This window comes from Electrona antarctica (genome assembly GCF_951216825.1).
Source record: "Electrona antarctica genome assembly, chromosome: 22".
Lineage (NCBI taxonomy): Eukaryota > Metazoa > Chordata > Actinopteri > Myctophiformes > Myctophidae > Electrona > Electrona antarctica.
Genome location: NC_136805.1, coordinates 6,232,319 through 6,257,747, shown reverse-complemented (window position 1 = coordinate 6,257,747; position 25,429 = coordinate 6,232,319). Strand labels below are relative to the sequence as shown.

Genomic DNA, 25,429 nt, shown 5'->3' with positions numbered 1-25,429 from the left:
TACAGGTCAATCTACCCTCATCATGTGTACAGGAGGTAGCCTATAGGTCAATCTACCCTCATCATGTGTACAGTAGGTAGCCTACAGGTCAATCTACCCTCATCATGTGTACAGTAGGTAGCCTACAGGTCAATCTACCCTCATCATGTGTACAGTAGGTAGCCTACAGGTCAATCTACCCTCATCATGTGTACAGGAGGTAGCCTATAGGTCAATCTACCCTCATCATGTGTACAGTAGGTAGCCTACAGGTCAATCTACCCTCATCATGTGTACAGTAGGTAGCCTACAGGTCAATCTACCCTCATCATGTGTACAGTAGGTAGCCTACAGGTCAATCTACCCTCATGTGTACAGGAGGTAGCCTATAGGTCAATCTACCCTCATCATGTGTACAGTAGGTAGCCTACAGGCCAATCTACCCTCATCATGTGTACAGGAGGTAGCCTACAGGTCAATCTACCCTCAGCATGTGTACAGGAGGTAGCCTACAGGTCAATCTACCCTCATCATGTGTACAGGAGGTAGCCTACAGGTCAATCTACCCTCATCATGTGTACAGGAGGTAGCCTACAGGTCAATCTACCCTCATGTGTACAGGAGGTAGCCTACAGGTCAATCTACCCTCATCATGTGTACAGGAGGTAGCCTACAGGTCAATCTACCCTCATCATGTGTACAGGAGGTAGCCTACAGGTCAATCTACCCTCATCATGTGTACAGGAGGTAGCCTACAGGTCAATCTACCCTCATCATGTGTACAGGAGGTAGCCTACAGGTCAATCTACCCTCATCATGTGTACAGGAGGTAGCCTACAGGTCAATCTACCCTCATCATGTGTACAGGAGGTAGCCTACAGGTCAATCTACCCTCATCATGTGTACAGGAGGTAGCCTATAGGTCAATCTACCCTCATCATGTGTACAGTAGGTAGCCTACAGGTCAATCTACCCTCATCATGTGTACAGGAGGTAGCCTACAGGTCAATCTACCCTCATCATGTGTACAGGAGGTAGCCTACAGGTCAATCTACCCTCATCATGTGTACAGGAGGTAGCCTACAGGTCAATCTACCCTCATCATGTGTACAGGAGGTAGCCTACAGGTCAATCTAACCTCATCATGTGTACAGGAGGTAGCCTACAGGTCAATCTACCCTCATGTGTACAGGAGGTAGCCTACAGGTCAATCTACCCTCATCATGTGTACAGGAGGTAGCCTATAGGTCAATCTACCCTCATCATGTGTACAGTAGGTAGCCTACAGGTCAATCTACCCTCATCATGTGTACAGTAGGTAGCCTACAGGTCAATCTACCCTCATCATGTGTACAGTAGGTAGCCTACAGGTCAATCTACCCTCATCATGTGTACAGGAGGTAGCCTATAGGTCAATCTACCCTCATCATGTGTACAGTAGGTAGCCTACAGGTCAATCTACCCTCATCATGTGTACAGTAGGTAGCCTACAGGTCAATCTACCCTCATCATGTGTACAGTAGGTAGCCTACAGGTCAATCTACCCTCATCATGTGTACAGGAGGTAGCCTATAGGTCAATCTACCCTCATCATGTGTACAGTAGGTAGCCTACAGGTCAATCTACCCTCATCATGTGTACAGTAGGTAGCCTACAGGTCAATCTACCCTCATCATGTGTACAGTAGGTAGCCTACAGGTCAATCTACCCTCATGTGTACAGGAGGTAGCCTATAGGTCAATCTACCCTCATCATGTGTACAGTAGGTAGCCTACAGGCCAATCTACCCTCATCATGTGTACAGGAGGTAGCCTACAGGTCAATCTACCCTCATCATGTGTACAGTAGGTACAGTACAGGTCAACGGCTGTGCCTATGATTCAAAAAAAGGACCCCACTCGATCATGATTGGAGGAAGGCCCCTCTCATCCTGATTGGATGAAGGTTTTGCCACCCGCCACCAAAACTGAAACTAAGGTTTTTTTTACCCCAGGGGCTCACTGGGGACAGGGAGGAACTCCTTATATGGTCAGCACACTCTATAGTAGGGAGGATTATCCAGAAAAAAAGAAAAAATGAGTGATATTTGAATTAAGTCAAATCACTGAATATACCTTTTAATAATAAACACAAACTGTAGGCCACTGTAAACCACAGTCTAGTTTATAAATTATGGCAACTAATTGTTTAGATGAGAATTGGGGGGATTTTGAAACCGTGTCTCTTATGGGAGGAGAATGAAGCACTTGATGGTGATGGTGGATCAATCTGGCAACGGAACTCTATTTTGCTGACTAGCATACACACACACACACACGCACACGCGCTCGGAGGGCACTCAAGGGGTGCATCTACATCTAGGAACCTTTAAAACCCATTCTGTTGCTCATCTATAATGCAAGGGGCAGCAGTGACTGACCACGCCAACCCAACCCCCCCCCCCCCCCCCCCCCTCCAACACACACTAACAATACCCACTACAGTCTCTGTTGAAGGGGGCTTCAGCGTGCTGAACCTATTCCACTGGTTCTCAAACCTTGTGATCTCAAAGACCCCCCCATAACTCAGAGAGCGTAGAAATGTTCTATTCCTGCTTGTATGAATGCCCCCCCCAGACCTGTATAAGGGTCCATTTGGAACCCCCTCAATCGAGGACCCCACTTTGAGAACCGTTGTTGACCTATTCCATCAACACACTCTAGTAAATCCATTGATCGGTCGGGTCGGTCTTATAGTCGCCTTCGTTAGGCGCATCTCTGCACGTTTTGAGCTTGTAGATCGGCTATTTTCAAATGTATATATAAGAATAACCCTGAAAACCTACCCTAACCCATTTTGATTTGGGAGATCCTGACCCACAGGAACGCGCTCAGGGTACCGGCCCCGATTCCGGCGAGCCGCCCCGCGTCCAAAACGGTTGAGAAATGACAGAGTTACCGTGTGAGGGTCCCTCTACTGTACCCTCTACTGTAGTGTACTGTCAGTGTACTGTACTGGCACACCCGAAATCACCATATATATACAGTTAATATGTTCGTGTGTGTGTTAGGTTGCGCGGTTGCGCACAGGTGGTGAAAAACAACCATGCTGTTTTCATGCTCGGACGCGGCCACCCGGCCACCCACACACATAGCTCCGTAAGGGAGTGGTTGCACCACTCAAAAAAGAGAGAATATAAGTCACTTTACCCCCTGCTATTATACTGCTCACCTCAGTATAATATTCTGTACACTGAGCTGAACTGAACGGAGCTGAACGGCAGCCTTATATCCTTCAGGCATCAGAGCAGCGCTGCAGCCTCCTCCTCACGGAGGAGAACACAACAACAGCAGTTTAACACATTCTGGGCGGGAACCCCTGTTGGTGTTTTAAGCATTATGTTATAGAGCGTCGCAGTCCCGCCCCCTCCCATGACGACGCCAGACCCAGGAAATAATTCCCAATGCATTTTTCCCATAGACATTTCAAAAAGTAATTATTTAAAGACCTTTTAAGCGTCGTACAACTCGAGCCAACTCGAGTTGTGACAAATCATGACAACAAACACAATATTTTGGACCAAACAAATAATTACAAAGAAGAAAAACAACAAAAAAAGTGTAAAGTGTAACCTGCCGTTTCTTTTCTTCTTTCTAATTATTTGTTCGGCCCAAAACATTTTGTTTTGTCGAGTTGGCTTTGTACGAGGCTTAAAAGGTCTTTAAATAAATACTTTTTGAAAATGAACAGGAAATTATTTCCTGGGCCCTGGTCCCCTACCAGCGGGACTGCGACGCTCTATACTTTAGCTATTGAAAAATAGCAGATCTGCAAGCTCATAGAACGGCACCGAGTGCCGCGCTACGAGCTTGTAGATCTGCTATTTCTTTTTAATCGTGAAAATGTGGTTCACATCTTTGAATACCTTTTAATTCTGGGGGTCCTTGACATGAAAAAGGTTGAGCAGCACTGACATAGAAGCATAGGTTTTTCAGAAAACAAAACTGGTAGGATTTTAGAAGACACTTTGTAGAATCGAGCTCAGGTCTAAATGGGTTAAAAAGTGCAGCGCACCGTGCAAACTTTCCTCATTACGATTTCTTTGGAAGAGCTTCACTTTGTCTGTGAGCTGTTCTGTTGTTGCTGCTGCTGCTGTTGTTGGGTTGTTTCGTCGTCTCTTCTTTGCCCGCAGCTGGCAATACACTGCCTGCATGCTCGGGCTCACACAGTCACACACGCTGAAGTCATAATCGATGGCAATATGGGTACAAAGTTTCGCAGGGTATTTTTGTACGGTGTTATTTGTCGCCTCGAGTTGGGCCAGCCAGGCGGATGCTCCAGTTCGATGGCCCGCGCGATGCTTGTGTTGCAGCGCTATAGTAGAGCCCGCTGGGATTTGTATTGATTGAAAAGCATACACCGAGAAATAAAAAACACGGCCTATCTGGCGATTACTGTGTTTATTATTCAAGAAGTCAGAACGGCAAATAATGGATTATGTATTACCGGATTGGAGTCATTTGTTCGGGGGCCCACCATGCGTGGGAATCGTTGACAGGCTTTTCTTTCTGCTCGTGAAGATTATTTTGTTTTGTTTTATGTTATTAAGACATTCAGCATTTCTATTGTTGTTGTTGTCGGTCCACTTAACTCAAATGGATGAAAATCCATTTAGTTTTATATGATTAGGCGTTGTCGTTTGCACTCGGTTTAATGAGCACTTAGACACCAGTGGTCGTTAGGAGGGCCCTTCTACAGCTGTGTAGAGTTTCATAACACTCTGCATGGCCGGCAGGACTAAACCTCACCAGTGGTGCAAAAATAACTAATTACATTTACTTACAGGGACACTTCACCCTTTTTGCAACCAGATCTTATTTTAAATGATGTTTGGGAGACAAACACTTTCCTGGGCTTTTTATGTGGGTAATATGTGTTTTCTTACTAAAATACTAAAATATCTAAATATTTTAGTATTTCCATGATGTCATGGACACTGGGGCTCACTTACCGGGCTCACTTCCGAACTTTTACTTGTAGCGGAGTATTGATACTTTTACTTGAGTAAAACATTTGAGTAAGTAAGTAGCCTTGCCGAGCCATGAGGCCCATAGGGCAGGAGCCTATCTCCTGTTTCTGTAGCGTGAGGCAGCTTGATGTACAAGTACACCCCCTGGACATGACGCTAGTATGTCACAGGGACTTACCCCCAATCCAACCCTTGATGCTGAGTGTCAAGCAGGGAGGCACTGGGTCCCATTTGTTAGAGTCTTTGGTATGACCCGGCCGGGGATTGAACCCCAACCTCCCAGTCTCAGGGCGGACACTCTAACCACAAGGCCACTGAGCTGGTAAAAAAACAACAACATTTGAGTACTTTAAGTATTTTCCCACCACTGAAACTGACGCTACCGCTGCCATTTTGTGTTCACTGGCCAATATTGGAGGATCAGCCTCTGCTCTGACAATTACATAATGTAATTTTTCCATAGACATTTCAAAAAGTATTTATTTAAATCATGACAACAAACACAATATTTTGGACCAAGCACATAATTACAGAATTAAGAAGAAAAACAACAACAAAAATGTTGTAACCTGACGTTCTTTTTCTTCTTTCTAATTATTTGTTTGGCCTAAAACATTGTGTTTATTGTCATGATTTGTCACAACTCGAGTTGGCTTTGTCCGCAGCGTAAACTTCTTTAAATAAATACTTTTTTAAAAAGTCTATGAGGAGAATGAACGGGGAATCCTTTTCCGGGTCTCTCGAGGGGGCGGGACTGCGACACTCTATTGCCTCATTGATGCTTCCATTGTGACATATTACACATGTGGTTTGGCTGGAATGTTAGATATTGTGCACATAGATTTTTGTATAAAGTTTTATGCAGGTTCCTCAAAATATCTCAGAGTAGGGATTACATTTTTTATAAAAAATCACACCCGTGTGAACTGAGTGGTGCAAATCCCCTCCCCCCTCTCTCTCTCTCTCTCTCATTAGCAGGCAACAGTGCAGCACTATCTCTCTCTCTCTGTTTCTGGCACAACAGCGCCACTTTTGGTACTCATTGGTACTGGTGCTCATAGTCACACACAAACACACACACATGAACACACGGTTGAACACACGGTTGACACGGACATTGCTGTTCCTTGGAGTGGTTGCACCACTCAAAAATAAATCCACCTGAATGGCCATGCAGAAAACTCATGCACTAGGCAGAAGTTACGGGTCCTTGAGGCAAATGTGTACAAAATGTCATGGCAGTAGTTAGTAGGTCAAACGGTGCATATACGGTGTATATATTAACACATTAGATTGCTATTTATTCGCCAACCAGAATAAGATTATTTTCTTGCCTGTTGGGCATGTCAGACCCTCTGCAAAGCTTTGTAGTCTAAAGTGACTGAGCAGTTATTATGACTGAACTGCGAGAAAATGGTAGAAAGTAAAATAACAAAACTAACAAATAAAATAGGGTGCTATGGTAGTTTGTCCCCGTAATGGTTTTGATGAATTCTAAATTGTAAGATGTTTTTTTTTTTACCTCTCTTCAAGTAGAAAATCACAAGAATTCACATTGCAATATAATTATTTTCCTCTGTTCTCAGGAGTTATCTGAGCTCACAGTGCAGGCATAAGCCAAATGATATATGAAATAACACATCAATGACACACACACACACACACACACACACACACACACACACACACACACACACACACACACACACACACACACACACACACACACACACACACAGTTAGTTCAGAACCGTCTTCACGTTCTAAAATGCAGAGTTCCCTGGGGGTGGGTGGGGGGTGGGGGGGGAGAAGAGAAATGATATGAAAACATAAGTTGAGAGATCCTCGGGTGCTGTCACTGCTGTGCGTGCTGCTATCAAGTCAGTGCTATATGAACACACAGCAGGAGGTGTGTGCGTGGGCTCATGCCAAGGGGAAGGTGCCCAGATGCCAGCCTGTGCCCTCTGCCATAAATCACTGGGAATCACGCAGGGTTCACCGCTGGTGCCATGGCAGCGCTGCGGCGCCCTCCTACGGCACCCCATCAGGTCCATATCAAAACTTAACCCATTCTGGGCAGGAACCCCTTTTGGTGTTTTAAGCATTATGCTATATGCTTTAGCTATTGAAAAATAGCAGATCCACAAGCTCGTAGCGCGGCACAGAGTTGTAGGTCTGCTATTTTAGAAAAAATCGCGAAAATGTGGCACAAATCTTTGAATATATATTCTTTCAGAGCAAACGTTTTTAACTCCTATCTTTGCTTCTGGGGGGTCCCTCCCCATGGAACGTTTTTTTCAGATGGGGGTTGGCGGCCAAATACATTTGTAGAATCGTCCCCAGGTCTAAATGTGTTAATGGCGTGCCATTCCTGAAGAGGAAAACGACTTGAGCTGTGTGGGTAATCTGGGTATACACAACCCCACATTACAATCTGGGTAATTTACTTGGCCCGTCGCCAGTGCCACATTGATGCGAAGGCGAAATTGTATAATTTTAGTTTGATGCGATTTCAACGTAATTCATAATTCATTCGATGTGTTCTCGATATTAACCCATTTTGGGCGGGAGCCCCTTTTGGTGTTAGCATTATGTTATGCTTTAGCTATTGAAAAATATAAAATAAATAATAATAAAAATATTTTTGAAAAATCGAAGAACGACTGACATAGAAACATAGCTTTTTCAGAAAACTGTCAGGATGTAGAACACATTTTTAGAATCTGATCTCGCAAACCTCACAATGCACTTTGATGTTGTCTTGCACCTTTTCACACAAAGAGAGTTGGACATGGCGTAATATAGAATAGTACAGAACATGGTAGGGAGACAGGAAAGTCAAGCCTTTTAGGTTTATTCCGAAAGTATAAATTAAGGATAAAGGACACAGAGGAAGGATGATAATGCCGCACAGTTCTGGAATTGATCCAAGAACGAAGCCATCATTATATGATTGATGCACTAACTGATATGATGAGCTATACTCGTGTGCGCCGTTTTAACAATTCAAGTACCTTCAGGATCATATCTAGGTGTCCAGAGATCTCACAGAATATTTAACATAATCAATATCCTGCAGCTGCAATCCACAGATAATACCATAGCACAGTGTTTCACAAGTGGTGGGCGGTCGCGACATGTGACAGGGTCAAATCAAATAAAATGGTAAATGGTGCATTTATATAGCGCCTTTATCCAAGGCGCTTTACATAGACTGTGCATTACATTCACCCATTCACACACACATTCACACACCGATGCCGGAGGAAACCATGCAAGGCACCAACCTGCACATCGGGAGCAATTATGTAGGGGTAACTACCCCTGAGCCACTGCCACTGACAAAGAACAACGTAAGGAGTATTGTACTGTTGTTTGTTTAAAGCTGCTATAAGCCATAATATGTCAAAATTTGAATTACCTTTTTATTTTTTATTTTTTTGGTATTCAGACAGCCAGCAATGGGTAGAATGCTCCCAAAAAAGATTTAGTCTCTGTGACACATCTAGGGGCCACAATCTGCATTCAAAGATTTTCCTAGAAGCTTTGTCATTGGTCGATTTGCCTGTCTGCTTCCTGATTGGTTAGTCATCGCGACCGGGTTTTTTTTCTGACTAATGACAAAGCTTCTAGGAACATCTTTGAATGCAGATTGTGGCCCCTAGATGTGTCACAGAGACTACATTCTTTTTGGAAGCGTTCTACCCATTGCTGGCTGTCTGAATACCAAAAAAAATTAAAATAAAAAGGTCATTAAAATGTTGACATATTATTGCTTATAGCAGCTTTAACTCGTCCTGTAGATTTGTCATGGTGCAAAACCAGATTAGAAACATACTGTATATATTTTCCATTGGTTAAATAATTACATATAAAATCCATAGACGGACTTAACCACTGCCAACCTGGCGTCGCTATTTTGAGCATGTCATTATAGGATTATAAATGACATTATAAGAAATCATTCTGTGAGAACAAAGGGTGTCTACCAGCAATACGGCTATAGTCCGGTGCGTCACAGGAGCAGGGGAAGAAGGAGTTGCTCCGGTGCGTCACAGGAGCAGGGGAAGAAGGAGTTGCAATACGGCTATAGTCCAGTGCGTCACAGGAGCAGGCCGGGACAACGGTTGCAGAAGAAGGGATGGACCCTGGGGCAGCTCGGGACAGTTTAATACGAGGGGAACTGAATGAAAGGCTTAAACTGTCCGAGAGTGTTGATTTCGTCGACTAAAACTAAGACGAAAAATTATCATCGACTACCTTTTTCCACCGACGAAAACTAAACAGAAACTAAATGAAAACTAAGCTATGATTGACTAAGACTAAATATACTGACAATTTCGTCAACAAATCAAAAACTAGACTAGTGGACAAGAGATCCACTATAAGTCATTTATAGCCGATCTACAAGCTCACAACGCGTCACGCTGCGACACGTTGTGGGCTTGTAGATCGGCTATTTTCAGCAAGTGAAAAAAAGTCATGATGGCATCAAGGCCTGCCAAAATAAAATGTCTTCGACTAAATCAACTGTAGATTTAGTCGACTAAAATCTTATGACATTTAGTCAACTGAAACTAGACTATTACTAAAACATTCCAGGTGACTAAAATGCTCCAGTGTCCATCATTATGACCATCGGTTAATAAGAACAAACTCCATAAAATCGTCAGTGTATTGATCCGGCAAAATAGCTGGGATACGACTTGAGAGTATGGCATCAATGTATGAGACGGGTACTCGGGAAGGGGAACGTTATTGCTTCATGGGACAGAACACACCCGTCACACAGCCAATAATACCATCTTCTACAGTACCATCCGGTCGACAGTACCTTCGCTGCAGGCTAGGGCTTCGAGATCGTTTATAGAACTTATGAACAAGCAGGCTCCATGTCTGTTCTGTGCAGAATATGCGAGGCCTCTTGGAACTATGACTAGTGGTAGCCTTTTCTTTATTTTCCCTCTCTGCAAGAGAGGAGCTGTGAAGTATTGTCAATGTATTGTGTGATCTGTTTGTATGTTGTTGTTTTTTGTATCTTGATGACTGCCTGGCACAAAACTAATTTCCGCAAGGACAAATTAAGTATCCTATCTCTCTATCCCTTCTGAAATCATTATACGATTCTCTGAATTATTTCATATGAAATGGAAATGCAAGCTTTCGGCCTGACAGCGTCTCCATTACAAGTACAGTGTAAACATACTTGACGCATAAAAGGTTTTCTGTAAGATTCTGTATGAATGAATTTAAACACGATGGAAAAGGAATATGCAGAAGCTTATATCTTATTCATGCCTATCCTTATTACATGAGGACGTAGAACATGTACAGGGTCTACAAAACAATCAACATTTAGACGAAACATAAAAAACAAAGAATAAGACAACCACAAGAAAAAAGAAGAAACAAAACAACAAAACAGAAAAAACACTAACAGACAAAAGCATACAGTTCATAATTGGATCCCTATAATCGTTCACTTTTACATTTCACATTAGCATTTATTCAATTCTACAGCATTATCACAGGGGTTCTCAAAGTTTTTGGCCGGGGACCCCCGGAAATGCTTTGGCAATGTCTCGGGACCCCCGCCCCGCCCCCTCCCGACCCCCAATATAAATTGACTGCTACAATAACCTTAAACCATTTTGGATGGGAACCCCTTTTGGTGTTTTAAGCATTGTTATAATTTAGCTATTTTTGAAAAATCGTGAAAAAAAAAAAAAAAATTAAATAATTTGGCGACCCCCCGAGGGGTCGCGACCCACGGGTTGAGAACCACTGCATTATCGTACCGTATTTATCCAATATTGCCTATACGTACTGTACTGTACACCTGTACGTACTGTAATTAGAGACATAAAGGAGCCTCGCAACAACTCTGCGTCAAGTAATGTAAAAATGCCACCCTGGGCCACTTCAGTCAGTTTAAAGATTCATGGCTGGGACTTTTTCTGGGTGTCCAGAGACCAGCGTGTGCCCGGTCCCACTGCAAAGACAACGGACTGTAATCAGACCTGATTAACTGGCCATTAAATTCACCGGACAGCCAATCATCCTGATTAATTACACACCTGCTTTGCTTCCAGACTGCAACTGATGATACACCAGCACGCCTTAACCCATTTAGACCTGAGGCCGATTCTACAAATGCCTTCTAAATCAGTAGTTCTCAAGCTTTTTCGTGCCAGGCTCCAGAAGAGAAGATTTATGTTAGAATAAAGGTGCACAACTTTAAAAGGTTTTTCAAAAATGGCAGATGTACAAGCTCGCAGCGCTGTGATTATCAAAGCCCTCCATTGGGTCTGGTGGTCTTCACACGACAGACAGTGGACCTGCAGGCTCATTTGAAGTCTGTATGTGCAGCATGTACACAATTGCAAAATCAATGACACTTTTTTTTAATCACAACAAAGCAAAGGGCTGAAATTGAGAGAGACGGGCAGACAGAGCGCACAGTAAAGAGAAGGTGTGTGTGTGTGTGTGTGTGTGTGTGTGTGTGTGTGTGTGTGTGTGTGTGTGTGTGTGTGTGTGTGTGTGTGTGTGTGTGTGTGTGTGTGTGTGTGTGTGTGTGTGTGTGTGTGTGTGTGTGTGTGTGTGTGTGTGTGTGTGTGTGTGTGTGTGTGTGTGTGTGTGTGTGTGCGTCTTTCCAGCGAGCAGACTCATTATTGACTCATAACTTTGTTGTGATGTGAGTTCTTCTCAGCCTCAAACCATGTCCTCCTGTTATATAAAGCCTGCAGCATTCAGGTGTGTCGCCCGATAAGGTAAAGTTTATTTATAGCGCCTTTCAGAACAAGTGGCACAAGGCCGCTGTACAAAGAATAAAACCATAAACAGTAAAATAGTAAATAAATGGAAAAAAAATAAACTCTGGACAAAACGTTAAACTACACAGAAGGATTAGATAAAAAGAGAGGATCCGGGCACGCAAAGTTAAAAAATCACACCCGTGTGAACTGAGTGGAGTAGTGACGTCACACACTAACCATAGCAACCATGCTCACATGTACGTGGGGCCACGTACAGGTACACAGGTACACAGGTACAGACACAGGTACAGACAAAGCTGGTTGTTGGAGTGGTTTGCACCACTCAAAAACGAGGAAAGCCTTTACTGAATTAAAAAGGTAACTGCCAACATGTTTCGACCAACAAGGTCTTCATCAGGGCAAGAATCATCCTCTCTTGTTATCTATGTCTTGATCCTGTTTTTGATCCGTGTGAGAACCTTTTTATCATTATCATGTTGTGCTATCTCCGTTGACCACCTGGTGGTTAGTTCCTCTTTTTCTCTACACAGAAGGATTATTTGTGAATTGTGACGTAAAATGTCATGATGGTGACGCACGCACATTGGCCACTTCCCCTTCTCGCGCTCATGTGACCATACCCTAAAGCAGTCACACCTGGCCCGAGTCAAACTAATTAACCTCTTAGCTGGGTGCGAACAACACACCTGTTGCGCATCGCTGAGCACGAGATAAATCAGCCATCATTCCCCACACACAGAGAGTGACAGCTTTTTATCTTATCTCTGCTGACATCTTATTTCCATGTGGCTGCAGTCTGTGTCCATTATTATTACAGGTTACAACAACTAAGGCATTCCTTCCGAGCCTCATTTGTGACCAAAGCATTGCAGCGTATGCGACAATGACAACTTTGATCCAGAACTCGCTGTGGTCTGTCCTAAACAGAAGGGTCACATCTCGCTGTGGTCTGTCCTAAACAGAAGGGTCACATCTGGCTGTGGTCTGTCCTATACAGAAGGGTCACATAATACATCTGATAGAGAACTTTGGGCACTACTGTATACACCCATTTAGGCCTGACGTCGACATTTATAAAATGTCTTCTAAATCCGACAGTTTTCTGTCAGGATTTGTGCCACATTTTCACGATTTTTCTAAAATAGCAGACCTACAAGCTCGTAGCGCGCCACTCGGTGGCACACTATGAGCTTGTAGATCTGCTATTTTTCAATAGCTAAAGCATAACATAATGCTTTAAAACACCAAAAGGGGTTCCTGCCCAGAATGGTTTAATGAAGAAACTTATATTAGGCTATATACTGTAATATAAAATGCTGCCTATAAGCAGAGAGGTTTTTTGTCCAAATAAGGTTATCGCAAATGCAAGCAAAGTTTCTGTCCCCTGAACTTGAATTTGCAGTAAATTCCGGAATGTAGCAACATCAAACAATAGAGGGTATGCGCATGCATAAAGTGAATGGCAAATCGAGTGGAAAAGTGAGTGACAAAGTGAATTTAATGTTGTTTAAAGTAATGTAATGCAATCAAATAGGACTTTAATGTTTGGATGTATGGGCTGTCAAGGCCAGAAAGTCGTTTTTTGCCACTCAGTAGGCCTTCCCGCATAACTTCCGGGTATGATGATGATGTCATGCGCATACCCTCTATAGAGCGCCGCAGTCCCGCCCCCTTTCATGACGACGCCAGGCCCAGGAAATCGTTTCCAATGCATTTTTCCCATAGACATTTCAAAACGTATTTATTTAAAGACCTTATAAGCGTCGTACAAAGCCAACTCTTGTCGTGACAATTCATGACAACAAACACAATATTTTGGACCAAACAAATAATTACAAAGAAGAAAAACAACAACAAAAGTGTTGTAACCTGCCGTTTTCTTCTTCTTTCTAATTATTTGTTCACCCCGAAAAATTGTGTTTGTTGTCAGGATTTGTCACGACAAGAGTCGGCTTTGTCCGCCGCGTAAACGTCTTTAAATAAATACTTTCTGAAATGTCTATGAGGAAAATGAACGGAGAATCATTTCCTGGTCCATGGTAGGGGGCGGGACTGCGACGCTCTATACTCGAGGTTTGGGAGATGATTTTTTTTTTTTTGTGGTTGGTGGGAAGTTAACGAGGATGACATTATTGCCCCAATCTGGTCATTATCTATCCGACTCTCACATTAATCATACAGTGTGTCATGATGCAACACAGCCGCCCCTCCAGCTGAGGAACAGCCCTGAGGGAGAGTTCACAAAGTCAATGGCCTGTCAATCAACAGGAACAGGTATTACCGGCCTGGCTGCTACTGTCCATGTTGCCAAACACATCCTTAGATCCTCTCCCTTCCTTCCATTGATGTGGTGGTGTGTACTTAGTGTGTGAATGGAGGTGATTATAGTAGCATGAGTCGTTCTCAGACAAAACGAGAATTAAATCTTCCTTCTCTGGATTCGTATCCATAGGAAAGGACTGCTCACGCACTCCTCTGCTCTGACTTATTTTAAGCCATTAACCCATTTCGGGCGGGATCCCCTTTTGGTGTTTTAAAGCATTATGTTATACTTTAGCTATTGAAAAATAGCAGATATACAAGTTCATAGCGCGGCACCGAGTGCCGCGCTATGAACTTGTAGGTCTGCTATTTTTGAAAAATGTGCCTCAAATCTTTGTATATATATTATTACAGAGTGAACATTTTAACTCAAATCTTTGCTTCTGGGGAGGTCCCTAATAGAACAACATATTTTCAGATGGGAGGGCGGAGGCATATTACGGAGGAATATTACATAATACTTTTTGGGGTCCTTGACATGAAATATTGAGCACCACTGATACAGAAACATAAGGTTTTTCAGAAAACTGTTGAAGACATTTTTTTAATTTCGGCGTCAGGCCTCATTGGGTTAAGACCTGGCTGATGTAGAAGACGTTTTGGTAGAATCTGAAAAGTAACTTCCACAGAAAGTTACTTTTCAGACTTACTTTAAGCCATTAAGACCTGTGATTTAGAAGACATTTTGTAGAATCTGAAAAGTAACTTCCACAGAAAGGAAAAATCACACCCATGTGAAGTAACAACTCCGTGTGGGGGTCCCCGGGGGGGGGAGGTCCAGACCCACAGGAACGCACCCAGGGTGCCGGCCCGATTCCGGCGAGCCGCCCCGCGTCCGAAACGGTTGAGAAATGACAGAGTTACCGTGTGGGGGTCCCTCTACTGTACCCTCTACTGTACTGTACTGTCACTGTACTGTACTGGCACACCTGCAATCACCATATATACAGTTAATATGTTTGTGTGTGTGTTAGGTTGCGCACAGGTGGTGAAAAACAACCATGCTGTTTTCATGCTCATAGCCAGCCCGCCAGCCAGCCAGCCAGCCAGCCAGCCAGCCAGCCACCCACACACATACTCACTTAAGGAAGTGGTTTGCACCACTTAAAAAATAACGTGTTCTAACAAAGGTGCCTCTTCACGTTCAGTATCGGTGCTGCTCGGCTGTCTTTGTACTGCAGGACCCTGGATTTTGCATCTACGATGGAGACGGAATCCTATACATACAAACAAAAAAACTATTTTGCATAGCACTCTTTAGAACAGCATTTGCATATCTCTTTTGTAAATGCAGTATTAGCCTACAACCTGATTCTTGAAGGAAAGAAGAGCCAGCCAGCCAAGGTGACAAAAAAGCAAAAATCATGGCTAAGTCTCAAATGTTGCATTCACTTGTAATTCCATTAGCAAACGGGGATAAAATGGCAAATGGTGCATTTATATAGTGCCTTTATCCAAGGCGCATTACATTCACCCATTCACACGCAAATTCATATACCGATTGCGGCGGAAGCCATGCAAGGTACCAACCAGCACATCGGGAGCAATTTGGGGTTCAGTGTCTTGCCCAAGGACGCTTCGACATGTAGACAGGAGGAGCCGGGATTCGAACCGCCGACCCATGGATCATTGGACGACCTGCTCTACCTCTTGAGCCACAGTCGCCCCGGGAATGCATGGACAAACCCATACTACCACCAACAGACCGTACAGACGGGGACAAACCCATACCTCCACCAACAGACCGTACAGACGGGGACAAACACATACTACCACCAACAGACCGTACAGACGGGGACAAACCCATACCTCCACCAACAGACCGTACAGACGGGGACAAACCCATACCTCCACCAACAGACCGTACAGACGGGGACAAACCCATACCTCCACCAACAGACCGTACAGACGGGGACAAACCCATACCTCCACCAACAGACCGTACAGACGGGGACAAACCCATACCTCCACCAACAGACCGTACAGACGGGGACAAACCCATACCTCCACCAACAGACTGTACAGACGGGGACAAACCCATACTACCACCAACAGACTGTACAGACGGGGACAAACCCATACTACCACCAACAGACCGTACAGACGGGGACAAACCCATACCTCCACCAACAGACTGTACAGACGGGGACAAACCCATACTACCACCAACAGACTGTACAGACGGGGACAAACCCATACTACCACCAACAGACCGTACAGACGGGGACAAACCCATACCTCCACCAACAGACCGTACAGACGGGGACAAACCCATACCTCCACCAACAGACTGTACAGACGGGGACAAACCCATACCTCCACCAACAGACTGTACAGACGGGGACAAACCCATACCTCCACCAACAGACCGTACAGACGGGGACAAACCCATACCTCCACCAACAGACCGTACAGACGGGGACAAACCCATACCTCCACCAACAGACTGTACAGACGGGGACAAACCCATACCTCCACCAACAGACCGTACAGACGGGGACAAACCCATACCTCCACCAACAGACTGTACAGACGGGGACAAACCCATACCTCCACCAACAGACCGTACAGACGGGGGACAAACCCATACTACCACCAACAGACCGTACAGACGGGGACAAACCCATACCTCCACCAACAGACTGTACAGACGGGGACAAACCCATACTACCACCAACAGACTGTACAGACGGGGACAAACCCATACTACCACCAACAGACCGTACAGACGGGGACAAACCCATACCTCCACCAACAGACTGTACAGACGGGGACAAACCCATACTACCACCAACAGACCGTACAGACGGGGACAAACCCATACTACCACCAACAGACCGTACAGACGGGGACAAACCCATACCTCCACCAACAGACTGTACAGACGGGGACAAACCCATACCTCCACCAACAGACCGTACAGACGGGGACAAACCCATACCTCCACCAACAGACCGTACAGACGGGGACAAACCCATACCTCCACCAACAGACTGTACAGACGGGGACAAACCCATACTACCACCAACAGACTGTACAGACGGGGACAAACCCATACCTCCACCAACAGACCGTACAGACGGGGACAAACCCATACTACCACCAACAGACCGTACAGACGGGGACAAACCCATACTACCACCAACAGACCGTACAGACGGGGACAAACCCATACCTCCACCAACAGACTGTACAGACGGGGACAAACCCATACCTCCACCAACAGACCGTACAGACGGGGACAAACCCATACCTCCACCAACAGACTGTACAGACGGGGACAAACCCATACCTCCACCAACAGACCGTACAGACGGGGGACAAACCCATACTACCACCAACAGACCGTACAGACGGGGACAAACCCATACCTCCACCAACAGACTGTACAGACGGGGACAAACCCATACTACCACCAACAGACTGTACAGACGGGGACAAACCCATACTACCACCAACAGACCGTACAGACGGGGACAAACCCATACCTCCACCAACAGACTGTACAGACGGGGACAAACCCATACTACCACCAACAGACCGTACAGACGGGGACAAACCCATACTACCACCAACAGACCGTACAGACGGGGACAAACCCATACCTCCACCAACAGACCGTACAGACGGGGACAAACCCATACCTCCACCAACAGACCGTACAGACGGGGACAAACCCATACCTCCACCAACAGACTGTACAGACGGGGACAAACCCATACTACCACCAACAGACTGTACAGACGGGGACAAACCCATACCTCCACCAACAGACCGTACAGACGGGGACAAACCCATACTACCACCAACAGACCGTACAGACGGGGACAAACCCATACTACCACCAACAGACCGTACAGACGGGGACAAACCCATACCTCCACCAACAGACCGTACAGACGGGGACAAACCCATACCTCCACCAACAGACTGTACAGACGGGGACAAACCCATACCTCCACCAACAGACCGTACAGACGGGGACAAACCCATACCTCCACCAACAGACCGTACAGACGGGGACAAACCCATACCTCCACCAACAGACTGTACAGACGGGGACAAACCCATACCTCCACCAACAGACCGTACAGACGGGGACAAACCCATACCTCCACCAACAGACCGTACAGACAGGGACAAACACATACCTCCACCAACAGACCGTACAGACGGGGACAAACCCATACCTCCACCAACAGACTGTACAGACGGGGACAAACCCATACCTCCACCAACAGACTGTACAGACGGGGACAAACCCATACCTCCACCAACAGACCGTACAGACGGGGACAAACCCATACCTCCACCAACAGACCGTACAGACGGGGACAAACCCATACCTCCACCAACAGACCGTACAGACAGGGACAAACCCATACTACCACCAACAGACCGTACAGACGGGGACAAACCCATACCTCCACCAACAGACCGTACAGACAGGGACAAACCCATACTACCACCAACAGACCGTACAGACAGGGACAAACCCATACCTCCACCAACAGACCGTACAGACGGGGACAAACCCATACTACCACCAACAGACCGTACAGACGGGGACAAACCCATACCTCCACCAACAGACCGTACAGACAGGGACAAACCCATACCTCCACCAACAGACCGTACAGACGGGGACAAACCCATACTACCACCAACAGACCGTACAGACGGGGACAAACCCATACCTCCACCAACAGACCGTACAGACGGGGACAAACCCATACCTCCACCAACAGACCGTACAGACGGGGACAAACCCATACCTCCACCAACAGACCGTACAGACGGGGACAAACCCATACCTCCACCAACAGACCGTACAGACGGGGACAAACCCATACTACCACCAACAGACCGTACAGACGGGGACAAACCCATACCTCCACCAACAGACCGTACAGACGGGGACAAACCCATACCTCCACCAACAGACCGTACAGACGGGGACAAACCCATACCTCCACCAACAGACCGTACAGACGGGGACAAACCCATACCTCCACCAACAGACCGTACGGACGGGGACAAACCCATACCTCCACCAACAGACCGTACGGACGGGGACAAACCCATACCTCCACCAACAGACCGTACAGACGGGGACAAACCCATACCTCCACCAACAGACCGTACAGACAGGGACAAACACATACCTCCACCAACAGACTGTACAGACAGGGACAAACCCATACCTCCACCAACAGACCGTACAGACGGGGACAAACCCATACCTCCACCAACAGACTGTACAGACAGGGACAAACACATACCTCCACCAACAGACCGTACAGACGGGGACAAACCCATACCTCCACCAACAGACCGTACAGACGGGGACAAACCCATACCTCCACCAACAGACTGTACAGACGGGGACAAACCCATACCTCCACCAACAGACCGTACAGACGGGGACAAACCCATACCTCCACCAACAGACCGTACAGACGGGGACAAACCCATACCTCCACCAACAGACCGTACAGACGGGGACAAACCCATACCTCCACCAACAGACTGTACAGACGGGGACAAACCCATACCTCCACCAACAGACCGTACAGACGGGGACAAACACATACCTCCACCAACAGACCGTACAGACGGGGACAAACACATACCTCCACCAACAGACCGTACAGACGGGGACAAACACATACCTCCACCAACAGACCGTACAGACGGGGACAAACCCATACCTCCACCAACAGACCGTACAGACGGGGACAAACCCATACCTCCACCAACAGACCGTACAGACGGGGACAAACCCATACCTCCACCAACAGACCGTACAGACGGGGACAAACCCATACCTCCACCAACAGACCGTACAGACGGGGACAAACCCATACCTCCACCAACAGACTGTACAGACGGGGACAAACCCATACCTCCACCAACAGACCGTACAGACGGGGACAAACACATACCTCCACCAACAGACCGTACAGACGGGGACAAACACATACCTCCACCAACAGACCGTACAGACGGGGACAAACCCATACCTCCACCAACAGACCGTACAGACGGGGACAAACCCATACCTCCACCAACAGACCGTACAGACGGGGACAAACCCATACCTCCACCAACAGACTGTACAGACGGGGACAAACCCATACCTCCACCAACAGACCGTACAGACGGGGACAAACCCATACCTCCACCAACAGACCGTACAGACGGGGACAAACCCATACCTCCACCAACAGACCGTACAGACGGGGACAAACCCATACCTCCACCAACAGACCGTACAGACGGGGACAAACACATACCTCCACCAACAGACCGTACAGACGGGGACAAACCCATACCTCCACCAACAGACCGTACAGACGGGGACAAACACATACCTCCACCAACAGACCGTACAGACGGGGACAAACCCATACCTCCACCAACAGACCGTACAGACGGGGACAAACCCATACCTCCACCAACAGACCGTACAGACGGGGACAAACCCATACCTCCACCAACAGACCGTACAGACGGGGACAAACCCATACCTCCACCAACAGACCGTACAGACGGGGACAAACCCATACCTCCACCAACAGACCGTACAGACGGGGACAAACCCATACCTCCACCAACAGACCGTACAGACGGGGACAAACCCATACCTCCACCAACAGACTGTACAGACGGGGGACAAACCCATACCTCCACCAACAGACCGTACAGACGGGGACAAACCCATACCTCCACCAACAGACTGTACAGACGGGGGACAAACCCATACCTCCACCAACAGACCGTACAGACGGGGACAAACCCATACCTCCACCAACAGACCGTACAGACGGGGACAAACCCATACCTCCACCAACAGACCGTACAGACAGGGACAAACACATACCTCCACCAACAGACCGTACAGACGGGGACAAACCCATACCTCCACCAACAGACCGTACAGACGGGGACAAACCCATACCTCCACCAACAGACTGTACAGACGGGGACAAACCCATACCTCCACCAACAGACTGTACAGACGGGGACAAACCCATACCTCCACCAACAGACCGTACAGACGGGGACAAACCCATACCTCCACCAACAGACCGTACAGACGGGGACAAACCCATACCTCCACCAACAGACTGTACAGACGGGGGACAAACCCATACCTCCACCAACAGACCGTACAGACGGGGACAAACCCATACCTCCACCAACAGACCGTACAGACGGGGACAAACCCATACCTCCACCAACAGACCGTACAGACGGGGACAAACCCATACCTCCACCAACAGACCGTACAGACGGGGACAAACCCATACCTCCACCAACAGACTGTACAGACGGGTTAGAAACAGTGTTGTTTTGGCAGCACCTTTGGATTTTAGTTTTAGTCACATAGTCTCTTGAAACGTTTTCATTTAGTTTTAGTTACATTTTAGTCACCTGGAATGTCTTTGTGTTAGTCTAGTTTTAGTCGACTAAATGTCATAAGATTTTATCTACAGTTGGGCGGCTGTGGCTCAGGAGGTAGAGCAGGTCGTCCAATGATCCATGGGTCGGCGGTTCGAATCCCGGCTCCTCCTGTCTACATGTCGAAGTGTCCTTGGGCAAGACACTGAACCCCAAATTGCTCCCGATGTGCTGGTTGGTACCTTGCATGGCTTCCGCTGCAATCGGTGTATGAATGTGTGTGTGAATGGGTGAATGTAATGCACAATCTATGTAAAGCGCCTTGGATAAAGTCGCTATATAAATGCACCATTTACCATTTAGTGGACTAAAATGTATTTTGGCGGTCCTTGATGCCGTCGTAATGGCTGATTTTACACTTGCTGAAAATAGCCGATCTACAAGATCACAACTGTGACGCGTTGTGAGCTAGTAGATCGGCTATTTTCAGCATGGAACCAAGTGTAAAATGACTTGTACTGGATCTCTTGTCCACTAGTCCCTTCCTAGCATTTAAGTCTAGTTTTTTATCTGTTGACGAAATTGTCAATACATTTTAGTCTTAGTTTTAGTCATCGTAGTTTAGTTTTCATTTAGCTTCCATTTAGTTTTCGTCAGTGAAAAAAGGTATAGTCGACGAACATTTTTGAGTGGTGCAACCACTCCAAGGAACAGCAATGTCCGTGTTCACCTACCTATGTGACTCGTGTTAACCTATGTGACTTGTGTTAATGTGTGTGACTCATGTGTGACTCATGAGTACCAGTAGGGGCGCTGTTGTGGCAGAGACAGAGAGATGCACTGTTGCCTGCTAATGAGAGAGAGAGAGAGAGAGAGAGGGGGGTGGGGGGGGGATTTGCACCACTCAGTTCACACGGGTGTGATTTTCGTCTTAGTTTTAGTCGACGAAAACAACACTGGTTAGAAAATATAAAAAAACAACTGTGTTAACATTAAACATGTGACATCTTCATGTAGAGAGCCAGCATGGCTTCTCTGTTCCCACAACCCCTCCTATTTATTAATTCATGATGACATGTCTGTCAGGTTGTCAAACGGGGTGCAGCGCATGTGCTACTTGACATTTCTTGGACCCTTGTTGACAGTGGAAGCTTTAAACACAAGTAAGCCGGGCTCAGCAGGAAGGGGGGGGGAGTAGCCAGGGGAGTTGGCTTCTGATTCTCTAGTGTAATTGTCAGATGGCCATACATGCTCAACGTTGTGTCGCAAATGCCAGCGTCTCTGGCACTACGTTGGGAAGAGGCCAGCGGCCTCCGTAGGTGGTTCGGTACAAAGGGCAGCTGGTAATTATAATTACGTCCGGCACTGACCGGCAGTCTGCTCGGACTCACTTCTTCACAGGTGATTTGACGCGGCCGACTCCAGTACGTAGGCTGTGGCTCAGCAGGGTCCATTCTTGTCGGCATGGGTAGAGTACCTGCATGTTGGCTGGTACTGAAATGGACGATAATCTGTTCACATTCATACATTATTCTTGGCGTTTTAGTGTTTAAAATACACACAGGATTAGGCCCAGCTACAACACACTTTTAATTTTTTAATTTTTTTGGAAGGACGGGAGGGAGGAGAGGAGAGGAGAGAGATGAGGGGAGGAGAGGAGAGGAGAGGAGAGGAGAGGAGAGGAGAGGAGAGGAGAGGAGAGGAGAGGAGAGGAGAGGAGAGGAGAGGAGAGGAGAGGAGAGGGGAGGGGAGGGGAGGGGAGGAGCTCACGGGCTCTATTTTCGTCCACGCTAAACCCCTTATCCCTAAACTACTTTCTGAAAAACATTTTTGAATAGTTAAAATATCATATCTACGACACATGATTGTAGATTGGCTATTTTAACTACTCAAAAATGTAGTTTATAGGGGATAAGGGGTTTAGCGCATGGACGAAAATAACAGCCCCACACACACACACATCTCCAGTCCACAAATCAGAGAGACAGATGGAGTGGTGTGTGGAGTTCAGTTTGGTGAAGTCGTAACGTGAGCAGCAGCAGCAGGTCTCTGAGGTCAGAGAACCAAAGCCTCTGAAAAGAGATCAATACACATTATCTTCTGCTTCAGAACTCAAGGATCAAGGACCAAGGATCAGTTCACAGTGTGGTGGAACGTATAACCAAGTACGAACATTTACTCAAATACTAGTATACTGTAGAAGGATAATAGACTGGAGCAGCAGTGCACGGACATTTAGAGCCTTTTATTAGGTGCTAAAGTATACAAAAGACTAACGTTTCGACCTTGCGGTCTTCATCAGAGTCACTAGTATACTGTATTTGAGTTCACTTGAGTATTACATTATCATTATTTGATACGTTGTACTTACTCTACACTACATGTTAAATGTTTTACTTCCACTATAATTATTTGACGGCTTTAATTTACAAGTTACACAAACTTTAAGATGTTAATGATAATTCATAATTTATAACATTAATATGTCTTAGGCGAGCTCAGCTGTGTAACTTGTTACAAAGCAAACCAAACTCTCTGCAGGCAGGCAGAGAGATAGCCAGACAGACAGACAAGATACAATAGATGGATGCATTCTGTCAACCCATTCGGAACGGTCACGGGAACCCCTTTTGGTGTTTTAAGTATTATGTTATACTTTAGCTATTTTTGAAAAATCGTGAAAATGTAGGCGCAAATCTTTGAATATATATTCTTTCCCAGCAAAACCTTTTTTTTGTATGTATGACATCATATGCAAGTTTCACAGAAAGAAAATACAACCCTTTGTTTTTATATTTTCTCCCACAACTCCTTTCCCAATCCTCCCCACCCACCCACCATCTTTCCCCACGAGGCCAGACATACAAACAACATAAATTATATACAGGTATAAAACCAATACGTTGAGTACATAACTAAGATACACACAACATATATACAGGTATAAAACCAATAAGTTGAGTACATAACTAAGATACACACAACATATATACAGGTATAAAACCAATAGGTTGAGTACATAACTAAGATTCAAATCTTTGCTTCTAGGGACAGGGATCCCTGCATGGAACAGCATATTTTCAGATGCGGGTCCGCGGCCAATTACATACTGTATAATTCTGGGGGTCCTTGACATGAAAAAGGTTGAGCACACTGTATAATTCTGGGGGTCCTTGACATGAAAAAGGTTGAGCACATACTGACATATAGAAACATAGGGTTTTTTTCAGAAAACTTTTAGGATTTAGAAGACTTTTCTTTTTAGAATGGGCCTCAGGTCTAAAATGGGTTAAGCATGCAGCTTTGTGGATCAACATAGTGAACACTTTCCATGTTGCCTGTCGTTGGCTCTCTGCCACAAGCCATGCTCTGCTATCAACACAACACATAATTTCCCTACGCTGCAGGTTGCCATTATACCTGAACCACATACTATGCACCCTAGTATGTCCCTATTCTGGGCGTGTTATAATAGGCCAGCGTTCTGTGGAAATAAGACAACCATTGGGTGAGCTTGGCTGTGTGAGCTCACATAATACATCTGCTAATTTGGTGAAGAGAAGACATTTTGTTGTTGGAAGGAGAGAAATAGGACAGGACCCTCATAAAGACCCTTGAGGGACCCCTGGCCAACAAAGGTTTTAAGTGGTTAAAAGCAAGCTGAATCTTTTAAACATTCATGTGTGGAATATGACAAATTAAAAACATGAAAAGAGGGAGTGTTTTAGAGAGAAGGAGTGTGGGGGTGGGGGGGGGGAGTGAATTTGCAAGAGCGTTTTATTCAAGGCTGACTTTGACAGGTCCCTGTCTTACTAATTTGTTTGCGGTGTCGTTTGCATGCTTGATTTGAGGGCAATCTTATTGTGCTGCAAAACCCTCATGTTTCCCCAGCTTTTATCAGGAGCCTTCCTCCTCCATTATTCCAGCAGGAAAACAAACA

At 45.9% G+C, this 25,429-nt stretch overlaps 1 protein-coding gene across 2 annotated transcripts in view; it reads left to right on the top strand.

Moving 5' to 3' along the window:
- The window catches only part of LOC306915888 (rho-related GTP-binding protein RhoN-like), an 89,539-nt gene that overhangs the window by 22,840 nt on the left and 41,270 nt on the right, over positions 1–25,429 (top strand). The gene's annotated exons all lie outside the window — the stretch shown is intronic.